We start from the raw sequence: 25,732 nt of genomic DNA on the forward strand, positions 1-25,732 counted from the left end.
GGAGTCATTGGTGCCGACATGAGCAACAATTTGCAGTCGGGTGCACCTAGTGCTCTCTATCGCCGCCGGTAGGGCCTCCTCCACATCTCGGATGAGACCCCCCGGCAAGCAGACAGAGTGAACACTGGCCTTCTTCCCCGACCTTTCCGCTATTTCCCTAAGGGGCTCCATCACCTTGCTGAAGGAGCGGTCACATGTCCACTCACAGGCAGAGCGGGCGATGCCACACGGCCAGCCTCCACATTGACCCTCCGCCTCGTGCGCCGCGAACGCCGCTGAACCCGCCACTCCCCTTGGGGAGAGGGCGGCCCAACCGCGCCCGGTACCCGCGAAGATGTCTCGACAGCAGGGGCAGTGGGTGAAGCATGTAACACCTGGGGTGTACCTTGCGACGCACCAGACTCCCCACTGCCGCTACACTCCGAGGCAGCAGCCTGAAGACGGCTGACCGCGGCCATCAACACGCTCAGCTGTTCGCGAAGAGTGGCCAGCTCCTCCTGCGTCCGTACACAGCAGTCACACATCCTATCCACCCCAAGGAATCAATTTACTGAGGAGACTTAATCACCTTTTAACTAATCTGCTAATTCACTAAAGGCGGCTGATAGCTGACTAAACTGTGGTTACTAGACACTTCTTGTAGAAAACAATGAAAATAGCACTACCTGTCTCTGGACTGTATTCAAAACAAACACTAGCACTACTGGCACTATGGTTGACTAGAGGGACTCTCTGTGACTGTATTCAAACAAACACGAAATCTATGGAACACTATTACTAGCACTCGACAATTAAAGCTTCCTAAAAGCGAAAACACACGGAAGAAGAAGTGACAAGTAAGAAAAATACAGTCAATACTTAAATTAAGGGAGCTCGCTGCACAGCAGACGTGAAGCAGACGGCGGTTAGGGCGACACTGACACTACTGGCACTAGGTCAGAGCTCTCTCTCACGCTTTACTCAGCCGGCGCTTCTAAATCTGTTATCTTGCAGCTGGCTGTGTCCGCACTAAAGAAATCTGCATCTTCTACTGGTATCTGCTATTATGAAGTCTTACTGATTGCTAGTCGCACAACAAAATTTAAAATCAATCCTCGATATAATTGGTATAACGATTTGTTTATAGCATTTAGTCTCTTCTGTGTAACAGTCCTCATTTCATAGAAGATGTGGTGCCTTATGCAACTGATAGTCATTTTGTCATGATTTTAATAGTATTGTACCCCACTACGGCCATAACAAATTACCAGTGTGCCTATGGACTTCCTATTATTGTAGGATTAGTAACAGTAAGATTCCATAACAGTGGATTCCAGTAGACGATGCAATTCTCATTTGTACATAGACACCTAGTTACTAGTAAACAGGTGGAGAAACGTAGTTTGTCTGCTGAGTTGGGCGAGCTTGGCCTACCTTTGCGACGTACGCGCCGCGGCCTCGTGTTGTAATTTTTAGTCGTTGTCATGGAAATGACAAACAAATTCAACAGTTGTTCGTTGACAGATGCTGTGGGATCTGATGTGACGAACACTATTAAGTTTTTGCAACTGAGGGGGCTAAAGTTGCTGCTTGATTTTGTTTTATTCTCGTTTATTTCAAAGCAGTGTGATTTGATTTGTATAAATTTTATTTTATTTGTGTTTTATGTTGAGGATAGGTGTTAAGTGGTGGCTGAATGTTTTTTGGTGGATGGGACGTGGTTTAGTGAAGTCGGGACGGATTTTTTTCTGTTATATCTTTTAGTATTTTGTTCATTAATGAGTGCTGGCGTTTTGGCTAAGCTTAAGTGTTAGCCTGGACCAAAGGAAAGTTGGCAACGCTAAATGGGCACTACAGTAGCCTCTCTCGAGAGTGGCAGAAAACGAAGGAAGTAGCACCCATTACCGTAGATGTGCGAACAAGCACGGAAGAAATGTGAATATGGTGAAGGACTGATCTGTAGTGTAGTCAGAGGTCTGGGTTGGGTTGAAATGTTACAGTTTGGTTGTGAGCTGACGTAGCCGACGAATGAGAATGGAAGAAAACGCTGTGGTAACAGACGGATCTGTACTGTAGCCTGAAGTTGAGGTTTCCATTTGGGTATTACTCTGGCTTTCGTTCTCACTATGTTAGCCAAGTGAAGTCTTTGGTACCTGTTTTTGCACTGACTTGATACCGTGGACTTCGTTCTAGCGACTGGGATCAATTGAAGTTTTAGACACCAGCATTTTCTCCAAGTTTTTTTTTTTTGTTATTGACTTATTCGTAGCCATTTCTTTTAGATGTAGTAGGTTATTGGTGTCATACAGTTCAATTTACCGAAATAAGTTAATTGAAGGTGATGATACCCAATTGTGTGGTTTATTCGTGTTCCACTTTTGACTTTTGCGTTTTTTTATTATTATTATTTCGATGCCTGTGTTGGACCAAGAATGTCGTTTATTTTGTTACTCCCACCTCAAACTCTCAAAGACCCAGGCGTGTACCGTTTATTTCTCTTCTTTCTTCACATTATTATGATTAAATTTTGGATTTGTTTTCTTTTTTTAACCGTATTGAATCTGTTACGTTAAGTGAGGTTACAGTGTTTTTTATCACTTTGCTCTAGTTTGCTTGCTCTGTTGAGGCTTACTTTATTTGGCGCCGTTTCAGTTCTGGAGGCCGGACAACGACTGCTTTGGCCCACACTGAGTGAGTCGAGTCCCTTCACGTGGCTTCAGGCTGGCCAGTTAATGACACAGTGATCCTTCAGCTATTTATTGAGTCATTTCTTGTTCTTTTTGCAACGCAAAGAATCTCATTCGCGTTACTCATTAACTATTCTAGTTTAAAAAAAGTTTCTGAGTTCAGGTAAGACACAGTTACTCTTCGAGCAGTGATCTGGTGCCGGATCGCCGAATATTCAGACTGGAGCCCTTGGTGCCTCTTGTCCGCTCTCCCGCTCGTGCCGGGAATTCTAGACCTTTGAGCTCAAACTGACGCCTGGAAACTATCCAGAGCATGTTCGCTGAAATAAGACCAACGCAGTAGCCAATCTAGCTGCATTCTGCGCGGTTTTGATTAATTTACGAATAATTTTTATTTTTTTTACATCATGAATTGCGAATAAGGATCATTACGTTGTGAAACGTGTACAGATGTTAATCAATCGTTTTGGATGAAGTAAATCTTACACCCGGTGAGAAAGATAAATGTTGTCCAACTGTGTGTGTGCTCTGCCACTACCCATTTCAGCCACCAACAGTAGAGGAAGCGTCTGAGTCAGACATATGAAGACTGACGACGATATACCGTATTTTCGTTGAGCACAGATACAGGGCACTGAAAGAAAACATTCAAAGCTCTTGCTGTTGACGGTGTAGGAGGGACTACTTACCGTACGGGCCGTGGGCAGAAAGTGAGAGTAGTGTAGAGCCTCTCACGCACAAAGGTTCTTTTCTGTCTTCGACAAAGATGGCAGCACTGCGTTCAAGGATAAGATGTTAGGTACAGCTGTTGTCTCAGTGCCATATTGAGACGAGTGACTCTGGACCCCATCAGATGCGAGGTGAGGAGCATAATCAGGTCTCTCCTTGCAAAGGAAAAAGCGCCGTTCCAGACTTTTAGCGAAATCGTGACTGTTTGTGTGTATGGTATGAGGAATAGTGTTAACGAGTGCAGTGGTGTCGTGAGTACAAAGCTGGCAGGACAAATGTTGCCGCTGTTTCAATCTGAAAAATGGTCGCCTCTTGTTTTCAGGGCAGTGATACTCCTCGTTGAGTTTTTGCCCCAGGGTGAAACTGTTAAATCACCATGGTACTGTGACACCCTATAAGAAAACGGAGGGCCGTACAGAAAAAAGGAAGGGGGACATTAACGAAGGCAGTCTGGTTGATGCCTGACAATGCACGTCCATACACAGCCGACACGACTTTGACTGGCCTCCTGAACTAACTGATCAAAATAATTTTCAGATAAACCAATTAGTACAATTTGAAACGATGTTTTATGCCTACCACCGACTTTAAAAGCGTGTTATACTCGACATGTCTAGAGTAGATTAAAGTCACCACTAGATGCAAATGTATGAGTGGGATACCTATTTGAAACGAAGCTCAAGATTTTTTTTCCGTTTAGAAACTGTATCATCTGAATCAGGGGGCATTAAAATGAACAGATAACTAGTTTATTCCGATTGTCAAGTATACCCTCTACCCATACTAAGTGACAGGAAGAGCTTTGCTACGAGCTACATACATTAACTGTCTTCTCGTTTTACATATTTGACGATTGTGGGTGATGTGGTTTAGAGACAGTGAAGTTAGGTTTCCCATATTAATCTGAGTTCAACTCAAGACTTATTACCATACTTTTTAGTTCCACGCCAGGACAGTTTACTGAAACATTAGACTTTATTCACTCAATTACACTTCTCATTAGACATAACATTCTTCAGATATCTTTCATTTGTTTGAATCACCTAACAGAATCCAGAACAAGAAACTACTGAATTCAATTTAACATTTAGTAGGTACTGACAGCCTATCCCTTTCTGCAGATTAAATGTTTATATATAAAAATCCTCTCTAAGCTGGAGCAGACATCCCGGGCAAAGACAACACAAAGTAAATCATTTTAAGAATATTTCAACGAGAAATACACTCCTGGAAATTGAAATAAGAACACCGTGAATTCATTGTCCCAGGAAGGGGAAACTTTATTGACACATTCCTGGGGTCAGATACATCACATGATCACACTGACAGAACCACAGGCACATAGACACAGGCAACAGAGCATGCACAATGTCGGCACTAGTACAGTGTATATCCACCTTTTGCAGCAATGCAGGCTGCTATTCTCCCATGGAGACGATCGTAGAGATGCTGGATGTAGTCCTGTGGAACGGCTTGCCATGCCATTTCCACCTGGCGCCTCAGTTGGACCAGCATTCGTGCTGGACGTGCAGACCGCGTGAAACGACGCTTCATCCAGTCCCAAACATGCTCAATGGGGGACAGATCCGGAGATCTTGCTGGCCAGGGTAGTTGACTTACACCTTCTAGAGCACGTTGGGTGGCACGGGATACATGCGGACGTGCATTGTCCTGTTGGAACAGCAAGTTTCCTTGCCGGTCTAGGAATGGTAGAATGATGGGTTCGATGACGTTTTGGATGTACCGTGCACTATTCAGTGTCCCCTCGACGATCACCAGAGGTGTACGGCCAGTGTAGGAGATCGCTCCCCACACCATGATGCCGGGTGTTGGCCCTGTGTGCCTAGGTCGTATGCAGTCCTGATTGTGGCGCTCACCTGCACGGCGCCAAACACGCATACGACCATCATTGGCACCAAGGCAGAAGCGACTCTCATCGCTGAAGACGACACGTCTCTATTCGTCCCTCCATTCACGCCTGTCGCGACGCCACTGGAGGCGGGCTGCACGATGTTGGGGCGTGAGCGGAAGACGGCCTAACGGTGTGCGGGACCGTAGCCCAGCTTCATGGAGACGGTTGCGAATGGTCCTCGCCGATACCCCAGGAGCAACAGTGTCCCTAATTTGCTGGGAAGTGGCGGTGCGGTCCCCTACGGCACTGCGTAGGATCCTACGGTCTTGGCGTGCATCCGTGCGTCGCTGCGGTACGGTCCCAGGTCGACGGGCACGTGCACCTTCCGCCGACCACTGGCGACAACATCGATGTACTGTGGAGACCTCACGCCCCACGTGTTGAGCAATTCGGTGGTACGTCCACCCGGCCTCCCGCATGCCCACTATACGCCCTCGCTCAAAGTCCGTCAACTGCACATACGGTTCGCGTCCACGCTGTCGCGGCATGCTATCAGCGTTAAAGACTGCGGTGGAGCTCCGTATGCCACGGCAAACTGGCTGACACTGACGGCGGCGGTGCACAAGTGCTGCGCAGCTAGCGCCATTCGACGGCCAACACCGCGGTTCCTGGTGTGTCCGCTGTGCCGTGCGTGTGATTATTGCTTGTACAGCTCTCTCGCAGTGTCCGGAGCAAGTATGGTGGGTCTGACACACCGGTGTCAATGTGTTCTTTTTTCCTTTTCCAGGAGTGTATTAGCCTTTTGATAAACGTTAAGAAATTCCTTCCAATTCTATTCAATAGTATCTGGTGCTTCTTTAGTACTTGAACCACAATCTATCCTCCTGTTATGAATTACCTGCTTCAGTAATGACACATTCATCAAATAGGAAATCAGTATTTAGGGAATTCTTTATAGTTTCATTAACAACGTGTGAACTCTCTTCCATATCAGACCGGACAATTTCAGTTCATAAATTTAGCCACCAACAAGAAGGTGATTTAGTGTACTGCTCAGACATTCCCAGTCTGATGAATGAGTTTGGTATTGAATACAAAAAGGAAGACTGGAGGCTGTTTATTGATTCATCCAAAACTAGTTTAAAGGCTGACTTATTACACAATGGTAACATGTATGCATTTATATCTGTTGGAAATTCTGTACATATGAAAGAAAGCTATGAAAACCTAGAAATAGTGCTAAATGAAATAGGCTATTCTGCCCATGGTTGGATGATATGTGGCGATCAAATAGTAACAAGCATGCTACTTGGTCAGCAAGGTGGCTTTACTAAATTTCCTTGTTTCTTGTGTGAACGGGACATTAGGGCTAGGGATCAACACTGGTGCAGAAAGAACTGGCCTGTGAAGGAGTGTTTAAAACCTGGTGAGAAGAACATTCTACACAAATACGTTGTAGATCCAAAAAACCTACTTCTACCACCTCTGCATATAAAGTTCGTCCTAATGAAACAGTTTGTAAATGCTTTGCCGAAAGATGGACCATGTTTTAAGTATCTCTGCCAAAAGTCTCCATACCTTTTAGAAGTTAAACTAAAAGAAGGCGTCTTTGTCGGACCTGACATTAGAAAATCAATGTTTGATGTTAACTTTAAATCCACAATGATCTTAAATGAGAAAGAAGCATGGGTATCATTCAAGCAAGTCGTCTCAAAGTTCTTAGGGCATGAAAAAGACCCAGAATATTTTTCTATTATAGCTACAATGTTAAAGAAGTTTCATACTTTAGGATGTTTAATGACACTGAAAGTTCATTTTTTCAACAGTCACAATATGGACAATATGGACAGTATGGGAGATGTTAGTGAGGAGCAATGAGAGCGTTTTCGCCAGGACATTAACGTGATGGAAAAACGCTACCAAGGCCGCTGGAACACCAACATGATGGAGCACTACTGTTGGTCGCTTCACTGAGAAGTTCAGCAATCGACTCATCATAGAAAAAGCTACACAAGATGCTTCAAAGAAAAATGTGAAAGAAAATACAAAGCAATTCCAGCTGACAAGTGAAACTTCTATTAACATATACCATTGTTTTAAGTAGCTTACTGTAAATACAAACCATGATTATATTATACAAAGCATTTCATTATTTTCCCCATTTACTGTATAGCATAGGATTTTTATACTATATAGTAAAAATCATGTTGCTCTGAAGCTATGGGCGATACAAAAAAACGAAGGCTAGATTTGGATTCAGCTCATAAAAATCTATAAAGATCAGCTATGAAATTAAGAAAAGGTTTTCAAAAAAACTTTTTCGTTGGCCTGTGAAATTCTGCACTAGATAGTGTCTAATAAACATATTCAGTGTTACTGTCATCATAAAATTTCAAAATTTTGTAATCCTGTCATTGTTCAACATTAAATACACACTGTCTTTTACCCTTTGGTAAACGATGAGAGAAGTAACGAACAGAGATGCAATGATGAAAAAAGTGTAGACAACTTACTTCCTACGTGAAAACAGCAAAACATAAACACAGTGATAAAATATTCTCGGTCTTTCAGTCATGTCCAGTGATTTAAAATCCAATTGTCAATCGCTGAGAAATCGGGTGAATCCTTGTGGACTTTAAACCACTGGACGTGGCTGGAAGCCTGAGAAAATTTTATCATTATAAATCACCACAAAACTATGCATTCGTATACAATATAAACATATTGTCCATGTTGTTTTGCAAAATGACCAACAACAAGTGAAAAGTAGTGGTGGAAGAGGTAGACACACCACCCTGTTGATGTCAGTCCTTGCTCCAAGATTAGCTGAGATGGACGGCTTTCAGAGAGTTTTCAAAGATGTGATCCCAGACATATACACTATGTGATCAAAAGTATCCAGAAACCCCAAAAAACATACAGTTTTCATATTAGGTGCATTGTGCTGCCACCTGCTGCCAGGTACTCCGTATCAGTGACTTCAGTAGTCATTAGACATCGTGAGAGAGCAGAATGGGGCGCTCTGCGGAACTCACGGTCTTCGAATGTGGTCGGGTGATTGGGTGTCAGTTGTGTCATACATCTGTATGAGAGATTTCCACACTCCTAAACATCCTTGGGCCCACTGTTTCCTATGTGATAGTAAAGTGGAAGCGTTAAGGGACACGTACAGTACAGAAGCATACAGTCAGGCCTTGTCTAAAAAAAAATCTGTGTAAAGTCTTATGGGACTAAACTGCTAAAGTCATCTGTCCCTATGCTTACACACTACTTAACCTAAATTATCCTAAGGACAAACACACACACCCATGCCCGAGGGAGGACTCGAACCTCCGCCGGGGCGAGCCGCACAGTCCATGACTGCAGCGCCTAAGACCGCTCGGCTAATCCCCACGGCCGATGTTGTCTGTTGACTGACAGAGATCGCTGACAGTTGAAGAGGGTTGTAATGTGTAATATGCAGACATCTATCCAGACCATCACGCAGAAATTACAAACTGAATAAGGATCCATTGCAGGTACTATGAGAGTTAGGTGGGAGGTGAGAAAACTTGGGTTTCATGGTCGAGCGGCTACTCATAAGCCAGACATCACGCCAGTGAATGCCAAACAACGCCTCGCTTGGTGTAAGGAGCGTAAACATTGGACGACTGAACAGTGGAAAAACATTTTGCAGAGTGACGAATCACAGAACACAATGTGGCGATCCGATGGGTGGGTGTGGGTATCGCAAATGCCCATTGAACGTAATCTGCCAGCATGGGTAGTGTCAATAGTAAAATTTGGAAGCAGTGGCGTTATTGTGTGGCCGTGATTTTCATGGAGTGGGCTTGCGCCCCTTGTTGTTTTGCATGGCACTATAACAGCACAGGCCTACACTGATGTTTTAAGCCCCTTCTTGTTTCCTAATATTGAAGAGCAATTCAGGGATGGCGATTGCATCTTTCAACATGATCGAGCAAATGTTCATAATGCACGGCATGTGGTGGAGTGGTTACATGACAATAACATCCCTGCACAGAGTCCTGGCCTGAAGCCTATAGTACACCTTTGGGATGTTTTGGAATGCCGACTTCATGCCAGGCCTCACTGACCAACATCGATACCTCTCCTCAGTGCAGCACTCAGTGAAGAATGGGCTGCCATTCCCCAAGAAACCTTCCAGCTCCAGATTGAGCGTATACCTGTGACAGTGGAAGCTCTCATCAAGGCATTACCGATGTCACTCAGCATTGCTGATGGAGGGCAACACGAACTTGTAAGTCATTTTCAGCCAGGTGTCCAGATACCTTTGATCACATAGTGTAGGTATAAAACTGAGGAAATCATCGCCATTCATAACATTCTAAAGCCCTGGACATTTTTGAAACCCCAGAGATTACCGCAGACAGCACTAAAATTTCAGGACTACTTCAGGGGTATTTTTGGACTTATGGTACGCCTAAGGAAGGATCTGTACAAAACACGAATTTCGTTTTGTCAAATAGTATCGAGAGGGAGACACAGTGTAAGAAAGACAGCATTCATTTTGGTGCAGTTAGTTATGTAGTGAGGCCAGGAAGTCCTTACTGGCAGCAAGGTGCAGCGGCGTGGCTCCCGTCTTGTCTGGCGGGTGGGCTGCGGCCTCAGGGTCCGCCCCCAGCTCCAGCAGCGCCTGCAGCGCCTCCGGGCGGTTGCTGGCCGCTGCCAAGTGCAGCGCCGTCTGGCCCTTCTTGTTTGGGAACACCATTGTCTCCGGCGTCACCCCATGCCCTGCCAAAAACAAAGTATTTCTAGATCTGCAGCAAGATCTCCATTGAAGTGACAAAAATCATGGGCTAGCAACATGCACATATGCAGGAGGAGGTAGTATTGTGTACACCAGGTATAAAAGGACAGTGCATTGACAGAGCCATCATTTGTACTCAGTGATTCACGTGAAAAGGTTTCTGACGTGATTCTGGCTGCACAACGGAAATTAACAGACTTTGAAAGTGGAATAGTAGCTGGAGCTAGACACATGGGAAATTCCACTTCAGAAATCCACAATGCGAAGTGTGTGATGAGATACCAAATTTCAGGTATGATCTCTCACTACAGACAGCCCAGTGCCCAATGGCTTACACTTAATGACTGAGATCATTAGCGTCGGTGTAGAGTTGACACTCCTAACAGACAAGCACCACTGTGTGTAATAACGACAGAAATCAATGCGAGATGTACGATGATCGTATCTGTTGGAATAATGTGGCTAAATTTGGCGTTAAAGAGCTATGAGAGCAGATGACTGATGCAAGTGGATTTGCTAACAGCGCGACATCACCTGCAGCGACTCTCCAGGGCTTTTGAGCATGTTGGTTGGACCCTACACGATCAGAAAACTGTTGTGCAGTGTTTCCTTTTCATATGTGTGTATGGTGACTTGACTGTAACACCACTGCATGGCGGATTTGTCTGTTTGATGTGGTCTATGTTACCTTTTACTGTTCTTCTTCACTTTGTCTTGAGACAGGATGATGATGTAAGAGAGTGTCTCACTATTTCCAGCAACTGAATGACGAACACATCTTCAGAAAAAGTGTGCTGTATTGTTTCAACATTGTTCATTAATTTTGAAGACAAATCAAATTATCAATGACTCACAATTTCAAATACATCTATTGTGAATTATGGCTGATCTCACAGGCAAAAACAGCAGACGTATTTTCTTTGTAGATGATAACTGGGAAGGATGCTTGCCTGTCGCGACTGTGCACTTGAGACAGGCGTTCCTGACCTATGCCTCTGAGCCTTGGTCGGGAAGCACCTCCAGTTTTCCCGTGGACACTCTACAACCCCAACGAGATACTAAGCTGTAATCATCCATATTTCACTCCTTCCTTTCTTCAGAAAATCAGACAGTGTTAGTTCTGTTGCCTGATTTCTGTATAAGTGCAAGGTATCTGTAAAGGAATTACATACTAGAAGCCAGTGCGCCAATAATCAGTAGGTGTGGTAAAAGACAGAGTAGAAATTCAAAGGATCTGGATATTTGGAAAGATTAGCAGGTCGGTTTAGCCCATACGAAAGTTTAACACACACACATGAGGTACATAAATCAGAACGCTTGGAAGAAAGGCGACCTAGGTGACCTAGGTGAAATTGTAACAACTGCATTTGAAGATGACTGAGTGACCAATGTATTGCCACCAGAAAAAATTTGACATAGGTATCTTGAGTAAAAATATGGGAAATTAGGATGTGTACAAGGGTATATCCACTGACTGACAAAGAAAGGGAAGCATCCAGAAGGGGAATGTGAGATGAAACGAAACTTTATGGGTTGAGATTGAATGTGATTTTGTTTTGGCGTGGTCAGCACACTGGACTTGTGTTCGGAAGGATGGTTCAATCCTGTGTCCAGCCATCCTGATTTAGGTTTTCCTTTGAAAGGGCATGGCCGATTTCCTTCCCCCATCCTTCCCTAATCTGAGCTAGTTTTCCATCTCTAATGACCTCATTGTAGATGGGACATTAAATACTGGTCTCCTCCTCCTCCTCTATTTTGATGTTTACAAAATCGAGTCATATTTTCAAAGAATGTGGCAGTATGAGCTCACATATCAGAATGATCCCCTCCAGCTCTGGTGCATGTACTGATTCAGTTGGGAGCGGTGTCATAAAGTCCGTTATATCCTCTCCTGAGGCACTCTAGCCTACAACTGCTTGACTGACTCTTGATATTCTGGATACTGACACTGGGGCAGATTTTGCATCTGAGAGCTAGTATGAATAACCATCAGCTATATCATGGAATGATAACACTGAAAATATTCCGGACTGGGACTCTAACCCAGAAATCCCACTTACGGTGGGTGAGTGGTCGCTTTACCATAAGACTATCTGAGCATGACTCGTGGAACCCAGATTTCCCGATTATCATGAGTGGTCGCTTTACCATTTGGCTATCTGAGCATGACTCATGGAACTCAGATGTCCCACTTATCACGAGTGGTTGCTTTGCCATTAGGCTATCTGAGCATAACTCGTGGCCAGACGCAAATTTCCATTAACTGTCAGCCATAAGTCTAGAACCTGCATTATCAATATATCATCCTTATACTCGCCATCAATTTTCGTCCAGGAAACCTAGGAACTACGATTCATCACTGAACACAGTGTGTCGATATTTATCTGCGACCCGTGCTCTCTGATCTAGACACCACTCCAAATGCAGTAATTTGTGATGTGGTGTTAATGGTAGCCAAACACGTGTGACAAGTATTTCCTGGTGCTGCTGCTTTTAGTCTCCAGCACTCTGGTGGCTACTGTACCTGTCGAAGGCAATTGCAACTCTAATCATTTAAATACCAATTGACGGAGTGTATACAGGGTTACGTTGACATCTGACCCTGTTAGGTAGTGGGATAGGAATGGAAACCGATAATGCAGCTACTACAGGCCCTTCGCCAGGCACTACCCACGGACTTTTGGCAGGCGTCGCGAGCGGGCGGCTCACCCTCGGTGAGGAGGCAGCGCAGCAGCGGCGCGCAGCCCCTGGCGGCGGCGTCGTGCAGCGGCGCGGCGCCGGCGCGGCTGAGGGCGGCCGCCACCCGCGCCCCGCCCGCCAGCAGCACCTCGGCCGCCTCCACGGCGGCGCGCTCGTCGTCGCCCGCCGGGTGGGCCTGCGCGCACAGCAGCTGCAGCGGCGTGCGGCCGCCGGAGTCCCGCGGGTCCGCGTCGGCGCCCGCCTCCAGCAGCACGCGCAGCAGCCTCGCGTCGCGGGCCTCCGCCGCTTCGTGCAGCGGCCGGCGCTGCCGCGCCTCGTCCGTCACCTTCTCCGGCGACACGCCGCACTCCGTCACGAGGAAGCGCGTCAGGTTGCACAGCCTGTTGACGTGTTCTTCTAGTGCACAAGAAGTGACTGCAGTGTTCTGCAAGCTGTCCCAACTTGCTACCCACCCAGTTGCAACACGAACTCTATAGAGCTAGCCAGTACCCCACCGTCAAAGTTTCAGTTGCCCGATGGACCAAAAGGAGAAGAAAAGTATCTAGTAAGCGTGGGCTCCAAAATGCACACCTTCAGAACTGTCAGCATTTGCCTATCTCCAATACATCTCTGTTGCAAGAACTCTGCGACTCGTATTTGGTTCAAATGACTCTGACAACTATGGGACTTAACATTTGAAGTCATCAGTTCCCTAGAACTAAGAAATACTTAAACCTAACTAACCTAAGGACGTGACACACATCAATGCCCGAGGCACGATTCGAACCTGTGACAGTAGCGGTCGCGATGTTCCAGACTGAAGTGCCTAGAACCGCTCGGCCTTAACGACCGTCCGTCCCGTATTTTCGGAAGAGAAAAGAATGTCCAATAAACATGGAATTCAAGATCAGTACTTTAAGATGTGTTCCACAGTAGCAAAGGTGAACAGCTGGACATCCATACTGTCAACTCTGCAACTTTGTCAGTGGAGTTCTGATTCACCCATGTATATTCATGTATATACACTCCTGGAAATTGAAATAAGAACACCGTGAATTCATTGTCCCAGGAAGGGGAAACTTTATTGACACATTCCTGGGGTCAGATACATCACATGATCACACTGACAGAACCACAGGCACATAGACACAGGCAACAGAGCATGCACAATGTCGGCACTAGTACAGCGTATATCCACCTTTCGCAGTAATGCAGGCTGCTATTCTCCCATGGAGACGATCGCAGAGATGCTGGATGTAGTCCTGTGGAACGGCTTGCCATGCCATTTCCACCTGGCGCCTCAGTTGGACCGGCGTTCGTGCTGGACGTGCAGACCGCGTGAGACGATGCTTCATCCAGTCCCAAACATGCTCAATGGGGGACAGATCCGGAGATCTTGCTGGCCAGGGTAGTTGACTTACACCTTCTAGAGCACGTTGGGTGGCACGGGATACATGCAGACGTGCATTGTCCTGTTGGAAGAGCAAGTATCCTTGCCGGTCTAGGAATGGTAGAACGATGGGTTCGATGACGGTTTGGATGTACCATGCACTATTCAGTGTCCCCTCAACGATCACCAGAGGTGTACGGCCAGTGTAGGAGATCGCTCCCCACACCATGATGCCGGGTGTTGGCCCTGTGTGCCTCGGTCGTATGCAGTCCTGATTGTGGCGCTCACCTGCACGGCGCCAAACACGCATACGACCATCATTGGCACCAAGGCAGAAGCGACTCTCATCGCTGAAGACGACACGTCTCCATTCGTCCCTCCATTCACGCCTGTCGCGACACCACTGGAGGCGGGCTGCACGATGTTGGGGCGTGAGCGGAAGACGGCCTAACGGTGTGCGGGACCGTAGCCCAGCTTCATGGAGACGGTTGCGAATGGTCCTCGCCGATACCCCAGGAGCAACAGTGTCCCTAATTTGCTGCGAAGTGGCGGTGCGGTCTCCTACGGCACTGCGTAGGATCCTACGGTCTTGGCGTGCATCTGTGCGTCGCTGCGGTCCGGTGCCAGGTCGACGGGCACGTGCACCTTCCGCCGACCACTGGCGACAACATCGATGTACTGTGGAGACCTCACGCCCCACGTGTTGAGCAATTCGGTGGTACGTCCACCCGGCCTCCCGCATGCCCACTATACGCCCTCGCTCAAAGTCCGTCAACTGCACATACGGTTCACGTCCACGCTGTCGCGGCATGCTACCAGTGTTAAAGACTGCGATGGAGCTCCGTATGCCACGGCAAACTGGCTGACACTGACGGCGGCGGTGCACAAATGCTGCGCAGCTAGCGCCATTCGACGGCCAACACCGTGGTTCCTGGTGTGTCCGCTGTGCCGTGCGTGTGATCATTGCTTGTACAGCCCTCTTGCAGTGTCCGGAGCAAGCATGGTGGGTCTGACACACCGGTGTCAATGTGTTCTTTTTTCCATTTCCAGGAGTGTATATGCCAAAGGAAAAAAAATCACTAGGCGAAAAAATGATTAATGAGTAATGAAATTTCAGGAATACATTTGTCTTGGTAACATTATAAGCTCACAGGTTAACGTAACTGTTAATAAATGGTGTGGACGCCAGAATGTCGAATGCAGGCATCCAGTCGTGAATACAGTCTTGTACAGATGCCGGATATCAGTTTGTGGGATGCAGTTCCATACCGGTTGCACTTGCTCAGTCAATACAGTAACATTTATCACTGGTTGTGGATGATGCTGAAGTTGTCACCTGATGATGCCCCATATGTGTTGGATTGGAGACAGATGTGCAGGCCAAGGCAAGATGTCGACATTCTGTAGAAGTCAGGGTGCATGGGATAACCACGAGAGTTCCCCTGCTGTTGTACGAAAGCATGTCTGGGAGTATAACTCCAGAAATAGGTCCAGTCTGTTTATTATGCAGACAGTTTGGTTGCAGGCCCTGGACTGGTCTTGTTCCAACCAATAAACGGCCACTGCTCGCATTGAGGCAGAATCTGTTTTCATCAGAAAACGCAATAGACTTCCAGCCTGCTCTCCAAGGACCTCTCGCTTGACACCTCTGAAGTCGCAAGTGGCGGTGGTTTGGGATCAGTGGAATACACGCTACAGCCATCCAGTACAGGGCTGAGCTTAAAGTAACCGATTTGTAACAGTTAGTTGCGTTATTGTGGAGCTCAGATTGCTCCTGCAGATGCAGAATAGTGCATTCAGAGCTCAGTATTCTCGCAAGTGTACAATCTTGTGAGCACCACTACCAGCAATCATGTGGAGTTGCTACATTCCTGCCAAGTCTTTTGCAGTATCAGAGAAGGAACATCCAACTTCCTGCCTCTATTTTACACTACCTTGTTCAAACTCAATGAAATGGTGACAATAGCGTCTTTGATCCCTTCAAGGTATTCTTACGTAACATAAGCTCACTACGTCCAGTCTTAAAGGTAACTAACGCTCACGACCCTTACGATGTGTATTTAAAGCAAACCTGATTTACATCCTCACAGTGGCGTTACTACCGCCACTCTTATGGTGCGATATTTGATTAGTCATCACCTTTTAAGATGTGGATACCTGCCTACCAACTTTCGTTTATGACACACAACTCTATCTTGGTGTTATGTTTTTCTTCCGTCAGTGTGTACGATATTACATGACTGTTTGCGACAGAAGCTGCATCGAATTACGACACAGGCGAGCATCGCTCGTGAATGAGTAGCCACAGGAGTCGTCTGCTCCACCCAGCAGGTAACGCATTAAGCATCATCTGCAATGTCGACAGAGTATGCGACAGACGGTATCCTGTAGTGTTACTGTCAGCGGGGAAAACATGGACGCTTGACCAGGTAGATAATTCGTGTCACAATCCGAAGCGACTTAACACCCAAACCGTTATACACTGAAGCACCAAAGAAATTGGTATAGGCACGCTTATTGAAATACAGAGATATATAAAGAGGCAGAAACGGCGCTGCGATCGGGAACGCCTATATAAGACAAGTGTATGGTGCAGTTGTTAGGTCAGTTACTGCTGCTGCAATGGTAGGTTATCAAGATTTAAGAGAGTGTGAACATGGTCTTATAGTCGCCACATGAGGGATGGAACACAGCATCTCCGAAGTAGCAGTGAAGTGGGGATTTTTCCGCACGACCATTTCACGAGTGTATTGTGAATATCGGGAATCCGACATTGCTGTGGCTGGAAAAAGATCCTGCAAGAACGGGACCAATGACGACTGAAGAGAATCGCTCAACGTGACAGAAGTGCAACCATTCCGCAAGCTGCTGATTTCAATGCTGGGCCGGGCCATCAACAAGTGTCAGCACGTGAACCATTCAACGAAACATCGTCGATATGGACTTTCTGAGCTGAAGGCTCACTTGCGTAGTGCCGATGAGTGCGCGACAGAAAGTTGTACGCCTCGTCTGTGACCGTCAACACAGGCTTTGGACTGCCTGGTCAGACAAGTCTCGTTTCAAATTTCATTGAACGGACGGACTTGGGCGGGTATGGAGACAATCTCATGAATCCATGGACCCTCCATGTCAGCAGGGGACTGTTCAAGCTGGTGGTAGCTCTGTAACGGTGTGGAACGTGTGCAATTGGATTCATATGGGGCCCCTGATACGTCTGCATACGACCTCTGCCACGTAGGTACATAAGAATCCTATCTTATCACCTGCATGCATCTATGTCCATCGTGTATTCCGACGTACTTGGGCAATCCCAGCAGGACAATGCGACACCCCAAACGTCCAGAATTGCTATAGAGTGGCTCCAGGAACACTCTTCGGAGATTAAACGCTTCCGCTGGGCACCAAACTCACTCTTACGGATTTATGGACAGCTGTGCAAGATTCATGGTGTCAATTTCTTCCAGCACTACTTCAGACAGTAGACTCCACGCCATGCCGTGTTGGAGAACTTCAGTGTATTTACAGAACACTTAATCCAAGAGAGTAACGAGACGAGAATGTTCTTCTAGTCGTCCTCTCGATACACAAAATAGCACTTAACATATTAAAGATGTAAGACTTGGAAATACCAATTAAATTTCAAAATTAATAAGTTCTTAACACGTTCAATGATGTTAAAGATCCAGGAGTCCACAGACAGCTTTATCAAAATACAGTTCTACGATATTAATAAATGTAATAGGCCTACATTTTGCATTATACATCAAAAAGTTCTTTTCGAGAACTAAAACATGTCTTTAAGTGTAAAATAAATTACAGATCAGTAAATGCAGTTGGAATACGAAAGTGTAGACTACAGTATGTATGTATAGTCATTTGAATTTCGTCATGTGTAACAGTAATAAATAGCAAATAGGAGTAAAATAATTATCTCTCTAATTAAAATGAAGAAAAAAGAAACGTTAAGACCGCAGCTATGCGATGGGAACAGTAGTGAAACTCTGGTCCTAGGTGATATGCAGAATGTATGGTAGCAATAAATTAAACGTAAAGTTGAGAAATTGACAACGAGAGGTCGTGTCTGTATGGTACAACGAGGAAGGATGTATGTTCCCATGAGTGGCGCGTCGGTCACACGGTTTAAGTGATAGAAATTTTCGAGTGACTGTTTCGTGGACTTGTAACATTTCCAGAGTCATTAAAGTTTAAATAGTTTGCTGTGGGCTCTAACCGCGAGCCCAGGCGTTTCGAGATGTAAAGCGTTTAGGCAGTTGGCCGCAAGAACTTTAGTACTGAACAGTAACATACTGTTTTACACTTAGCACTTTCTTGATTGCGAGGGACTCTATCTGTCCTTTCTGCTTTCACGATTTTAAATGTTTAATAAACGATTTTATTTCCAACCGGAAACCGGCTAGTGTTTGGAACATTATAATTTGACACCACTGAACACCATCTTGCCTGCAGTTGATTGTTATTAAGAAGTTAACCGAAGAATCTAGAGAGTGATGCGTCGAGTGAGTGATGCCCCCTGGCCGCCAGCGAAGCAACAAACATTAACATCGATCGTGCACTCAAACCGTTTGACTTGGACGAACTATACCAACTAGAGAAAAGTACGTCGCATTTCGTAGGTGAAAAAAAAATACGACTTCCAAATGTACACGTCAACAGAACTACATACAGAGAGAATGGGAGCTTTTAACTAGCCATGCAAGTTTTAGGGATTCGTTTCGAAGGTAGCATAGACAGTAGCGCTAACTGGCTTAGTGGCAGGTCAGAGCGCCGACCGCAGGTATCGACGGTCCTGCCTAAACCACGCCCACGCGACGTCACTGAGTTAACAGGAATGCTCGACTCTGCAAGGTGACAGACAAGGTGAGAGCACGCTGTTATCCAGTACGGTGGCAGACTGCAGCGCCAATGTTTGCGCCAACAAAGACTGAATACGTAATTGCAAACCAACTAGAAACGAATGAAATATGATTGAGCAATGAATGAGGTTGAGCGCGGTGTCTCTGGCTCTCTTATGATCTCAGTAATGTGCTTTCACGGTTGGAAGCATTGTTTACACTGGCAGCCCTTCAAGGAGGCTACGCCGACCTACCTTTATGGCACGGACGAGGGCTTTCCGTGCATTAAGTTGTCGCTCTCTACATGGTGCCAACGTGTGGATTCATTGACACACTGTAGTCATGCAAGGAGTACCACATTTGTTATAAAAGTCAGTAAATTATTCGAAGGACAGTATTTTTCAGTACAGGTATTTCGTTCATTCCAAGCAAGTGTTGATTCGTGACGTCATCGTCCAGACACGAGTTGACTGTAATCTGAATCCGTTTTAGCAAACTAATAGTTTCGCTCAGGCGATAAAATTTTATTGATTATGAAATACAGGTTCCTGAACTTTATTTAGAATCGGAAATGTTTAATTAGTAATTACATGCCATAATTTATTTGTTTGTTTAATATAAAGGCGTTTCGAATTTTGTATGCATAAAAAAGTGTGAATTTGTGTGCGGCTTTTACTCTGAGACGAGTTATCACTTAGAGTGCTAAAAGTGGGCGTGTACAGTTCGTTAACCTGTGTAATGAATTTTATTTTGACCCGAAAAAGAGTCGCTTAGCTCATTAGGGGAAAATGAAACCTGCGCGCTCGATTTGAAATACGTTAGACACCAGTTCGTGATCGAGCTGTCCAGCAAATCACGTACTATAGTTACAAATGCGTTTGCACGTAATGCACGAAGCTGGAAGTTAATTTTGAGACAAGTGCTGATTTTGACAAAAATGAACCGGAAGTTTATTCAAAATATCGATGTCTAGTTTTAATTGAGACACGTATCACCTTGTTGGTTACGCTGACTACCAACATTGTAAAACAGTTTAATTAATTCATTACGACGATTTGCGACGTAGAAAGGCCCATTACACACACAAAATGTTACTCGAGGTTTTCTGACCGCATGAGAGTATGAGTGTGTTTTTCTCTCCATAAATGCCAATAAACCGGCAGTTTCAAAAGTTAAATTATTACATGTTGTGTAACTTCATTGATTGTCCTACACCACTACGGAACTTGTTCTATCGTATCTCTTCACAAGAGATCTCAAGAAGCCGGGATAAACAAGAAGAAGAAGACTAAAGAAGAAGCATCGGTATAACACGTCTCCCTGTGCAACAGGTTGGGCTACGAACGAAATGTGAACGGAAATAGCTTTTCCTAAGGGTCAACTCCATATTGGGATTATTAATAACACATTAGTCACATAATTATTCTGGAACCACTGTCTGACAGTCCAATCTTTCCACATAACTTTGGTTGTTTTAGAATTTCGAGCATAATTAATTTACCGAGAGAAATTTGAATATTCATTGGCTCGTGATTGCGGTAGTTCGACTTGTAGTTTGGTTAGGCGTTAAAATCTGTTATCAGAATTAGGTGCATTCATTTGGCACTGCGCCTTCCTTGTTGGTTGGTGGATTTGGAGAAGGGGATCAAACAGCGAGGTCATCGATCCAAGCGGGCAGGGAAGGATGAGGAAGGAAGTCGGCCGTGCGCTTTCGAAGGAGCCATTCCGGCATTTGCCTGAAGCGATTTAGGGAAATCACGGAAAACCTAAATCAGGATGGCCGAAAGCGGGTTTGAACCGTCGTCCTCCCGAAGGCGAGTCCAGTGTGATAACCATTGCGCCACCTGGATCGACCCTTCCTTATTAATGCTGGATGTAAATGTTGACTTGGCTTCATCAACGTCAGTGTGAATCGCTCTGGAAAAGTCTATGGTCTACAGTCAAACACTGGACTCACAGACAGGAGGAATGCGACTCCAGTCCTCGTCTGCACACGCCACTTTCCCTCTGAGAGCTGTGAGGGTAGTGTTATATACACCATTACTATTGAGCGACCACAACCACCAGCTTCTGGTGACTGCTTCGCCTTCTAGAAGGTTCAGGAGGGCACAGTTTCGCATCAACAGGCGGGGAGTGCTCCATTAGGTCGTGTACTTTTATGGAGACTTGAGAGAGGCAGTTCTGAGTTGCACGAATGGCTGATGTGATGCTCGGAGTGTGGCCCCAGTATCAGAGAAAGTTGATGTCTTTGAAGAAAGATTACTTTGATTTAGATTTTGAGATGTGCCGTAACAGGGGAAGCGTTTCTGCAGATGTGGAACAAGTTTTGTGAATTCACCAGGGAAACATCGTGTAAATGAATAGGGGCATCGTGAAAATTGTGTGTGTGTGGCAGGCACTGATGCCATGCAGAAACTTGAATATCATTAAGGTGATCGCCGACATAACTGGATATCGGAACAACTCATATTGTGAGCTACAGAGATAAATAAATCGTTCTTTGTGTAATTTTAAAGTGAAATATTTTCGTTGTAGTGAGACAGAATGAGCGCTGTTTAACTGTGTGAGACAGAGTAGGAACCTTTAGCTTGTTTCAAGGGTTACCCCTCAATTATAATACATACATACCAGTTGGGGTCGAAAACTAACCCACGAAGTTATAAACGTTACTTTTCTTACTTATCATCACAAATTGTTTTAATCTGATTTAGACAGGATGGAGCGATTTGTGAATGATGATCAAATTTTGGAGTTGTTGTTAGCTAGCGGAGACTGCTGATTCACTGGGTACACCACATTCTTTTCAAGATGCAACCGAATTTAACGACAACGAAAGAGAAATATCTCACATAAAACCGATAGCGAAACAGAGGACGGCGAAGAGGCAGGGAAAGAGAATGTTTACGAAGAAAACCAAGAAATAGCAATCTGGCTATTTCTATAGAAGATACCGTTGTAAATAAGAGTATCAAGACGGGGCATAGACATTTTATAAAAAAAAAAAAAACTTCAGCATAGCATTGATCAAAGTAAACATCAAAGAGAGGAAAATGAATTCCAGAATTTTTTTTATAGACTTTCAGACTACAATGGACAAAGTTCTTCGTAAAAATTTTGAAAATGTTAGTAGAGTCGACGTATCCAAGGCAGACTGAATCAGCCAAAAAAGTCAAAGACGTAACGATGCCATATATGTTCACGCCTTAAAGACAAAAAAAAAAATTAAACATATGCCCTAAATGGTAATGATACATGCGCAAAATGCATTCTATTGACGAAAAGGTATGACTTGACGGTGATGTACGAAAATAAACGCGTAGTTGATTCGTTCATGCTTTTTTTAAAGTCGTTGTGTATGAAACATGTTTCTGAACGATGCTGAGGTGGATTTTCTTTGTTTTTTTAAGTTAATCCTAAAACTCTGTTTATGTGGCCAATGCCAATGTAAGGTTCTTAATTGTTCCTAAGATCGTGTTTTCTTCTTAATAAACATTGATTTTTCATAGATGGAAGCATTTCTTTTAATGAGTCTTTAACAACAGGTCAGTGAACCATAGAAGTAACTAAGTTTCAGATGATTTTTCTTCCTGCGTCGAAAACAACCTCACGAAGTTACTGATTTCAGTCTAAAGAGCGAGTTTAGCTAGGGGTTAATAAAGTGTGTTTCAATTGAATTATTTTTTATCAATCCAGTAATATCCTTAAATATAGATCCCTATAAGCATAGGAAGCAGTACATTGGTCAGTTCAGGCACAGTGTAATTCAGTTACTGTCCATCCATCTGCATGTAATCATCACCCTTTCTTACTCATACGACTGCCGAATAAATAGTTCGATAGCGGGAAATAAACTATTAAAGTATACAGGGGTGGTTACACAGTGTCGTTTCTAAGAAGTCATAAGCAACTACAACGTCCATACTCTCAGCCTGAAGTGCCTTTTGTACCCTGTCAATTGTTTCTAGTGGTTTATATTAAATCTGAAAGAGGTAAGATTATTTTTTAAGACCTATACTATGCTTTGTTCGTTATTCTTTTTATTCTTGAGAATTATGTTTGTCAGCGCTTTAATCAGTGATTCTCTTATGTGCATTGGATTTCGTGTCTCTAACGTTACCTTGGATGTATTCATGTATTCACGAAACAAGTTTTTTAATCCTAGCACTGCAACGTGCTTATGAGCCAAAAATTTGTTATGTTTCTACCTGTTTCGAAATACTGTGTTGTTTCCTCATTAGTCTCCACATCGCCTTTAAAGACTAAATTTATTTATTTATTTATTTAACCTGGCAACAGACCCTCTCTTACAGATTACCTGGCGTTCTACATACACTGCAAATATTGCAGTAAGTGTGTTACACTTAGTTTAGAAAAATACAAGTAACAATAGCACAGAGAAGAAAAGCATGGACACAGTTTATATTCGTACACGGTATATACAACAATAGGGTTCAAATGGCTCTGAGCACTATGGGACTTCTGAGGTCATCAGTCCCCTAGAACTTAGACCTACTTAAACTGAACTAGCCTAAGGAAATCAGACACATCCATGCCGGAGGCAGAATTCGAACCCGCGACAGACTGAAGCGCCAGAACCGCTCGGCCACTGCGGCCGGCGTACAACAATAATTAGATATTGCAGTAAGATAGATTTTTAATTACCAGTGCTAGCAGCAACTGGTATGCAGAAAGGGATGGGTGAGGGAGGGAATGATGAATGTAGAATAGGAGAAAAGAGAAGATGGCGTTACTCATATAGAAAGAAAAAGAGAAAGGAGCATAAATGGGAGAAGACAGGAGCGTTGGCAGTGCTGTTTCACATAGGGGAAGTTTCAAAGTAAGAAGACATCGAGCAGTGCGAGAAGAGCAGGACAGCTTATTCCAGAGGCGAAGAACCGCGACAGCGAGGTAATTTGCAAATGTTTTTCTTTTTAGAATCGGAACATTGATCCTTTTTTTGCACATCATTGTGTACACCACTCATGTCTGACGCTGACTCGTAGTACTCACCGAAACTCTTGCTCACGTCTAACCCATTCCGTTCTATATATTCTACTAACTGATTGAGTTTGATCTTTGACCTGGGTAAAAAACGTAAATGATATCTTAACGTCGGAATCATTTCGAAAACAACGTTATATTATTTCTAAGGACTAATCGATTTTCTAGATTTTCTGCTTCCCCTAAACATTTCCATTTTTTGCAGTTGCTTCACAATTCTCGTTCAAATTCCAGAGGCACATGATCCATAGGAGTGTGGCATCGGCCGTCCCAGCTTAGTTACGGCCCTGCTATTATCGCCAGATAATCTCCTTAAATGCACGGTGATTATTTGTCCTCATAGAGTCATGAACAAACAAAGTGTCACGATGTGACGTAGTTCTCAACAATACAGGAGTCTCCTCAGCGGCCGACGCCGTTGCTTAGCAACAGTCTTAGACGAGACGATTGGTGAGCAATATGAGTGTCACAGTCCTCGTTCAGTGAAGCGTTGGGAAAACGTGAAGCGTGGTAGCAGCACTGGGCAACGATATGAGTCAGGAGGTAATCCACCAAAGAGACATACGAGTCACGCCAACCCGTGGCACCCAGAACACAGGCGTCAAGCCGACTCCACCTTTCTGCGTACGCCAAATGTAAGTTGTCACACACACGTGTCTTCGGTGAATAAGGAGACCTTCGACACTGCAGTTGTATTTAGGGTAATTTGGTTTTGCAAAGCAGTCATCCTGTTTAGCAGCGTTTGTCTCAGCCAGTTTGCAGTTTGTGTTGGCGGAGTATAAAAATCTGGTAATTACAGGAAAATCGGGTAATTTCCAAGAATGATTGCGTATTGAAGTCGCGGGGTTCAAACGATACATATCGAACGTGCGATCGTAAATCGATCATGCGACTCTGGTGGCTGGCGTTATGAGTATGTTTACGGTGGTCACTACAGCGACAAAATAAGAGCGTTGCAAAAATATTTGTAATTACGAAGGAGACGACTTACCTTACTCATCGTCAGTTTTACCGTCATGTGAAAGTTCATTACGCTAGTCTGGATGCACGTATTCTTCATTATACTCGTTCGTTTTCCGCACTGTGCGGAATAAAATTGTAACGGTATTTCAGCATAGAGACTATTGTTATGAAATTTTACACACCTCTCACCACCACACTCTATACAGTACCTCCATTCGTCATCCGGTAGTACTCCATATTTGCGAAGTCGAACAATTATCTGTGGGGGATAGATAACACTGGAATTAGAATTTTCGATGTGAGGGAATCCGCCGAAACAACGTCAATAACACCAGACATCCCACTCACTGCCGACATAAATCGTCTGGGTTTCCCTGGAAACTCACAAATAATTCGCTGAGCTATGTAATTTAGAGCAACTAAGGGAACGACGGAAAACAGATAAAATGACGATCACAAATAACTGATCATAACGCTTGCCACCAGAGTCGCATGATCGATTTACGATAGCACGTTCGATATGTATCGCTTGGATACCGCGACTTCGATAGGCAATCATTCTTGGAAATTACCGAAAATTGTAACACTACAAATCATACATTCTCCTAACATGATTCCGTGCCACGTGATCTCTGTATTCGCTTTTATAGACCTTGTTCGACAAGTCGAGTATGTCGCTGTGGCGTCTCGCGACACGTTTTCCATGCAGATATCACAAGAAATACGAGCGGACAGCAAAAACTAAGTTACACATTATTATGACAGGCAAATAACTTTTACTGAATGCTGCACTACGTTTTACAGTGAGCCAGATACGTGACAGTACTTTTC

This window comes from Schistocerca gregaria, chromosome 4, assembly GCF_023897955.1.
Source record: "Schistocerca gregaria isolate iqSchGreg1 chromosome 4, iqSchGreg1.2, whole genome shotgun sequence".
In the NCBI taxonomy this organism is placed as follows: domain Eukaryota; kingdom Metazoa; phylum Arthropoda; class Insecta; order Orthoptera; family Acrididae; genus Schistocerca; species Schistocerca gregaria.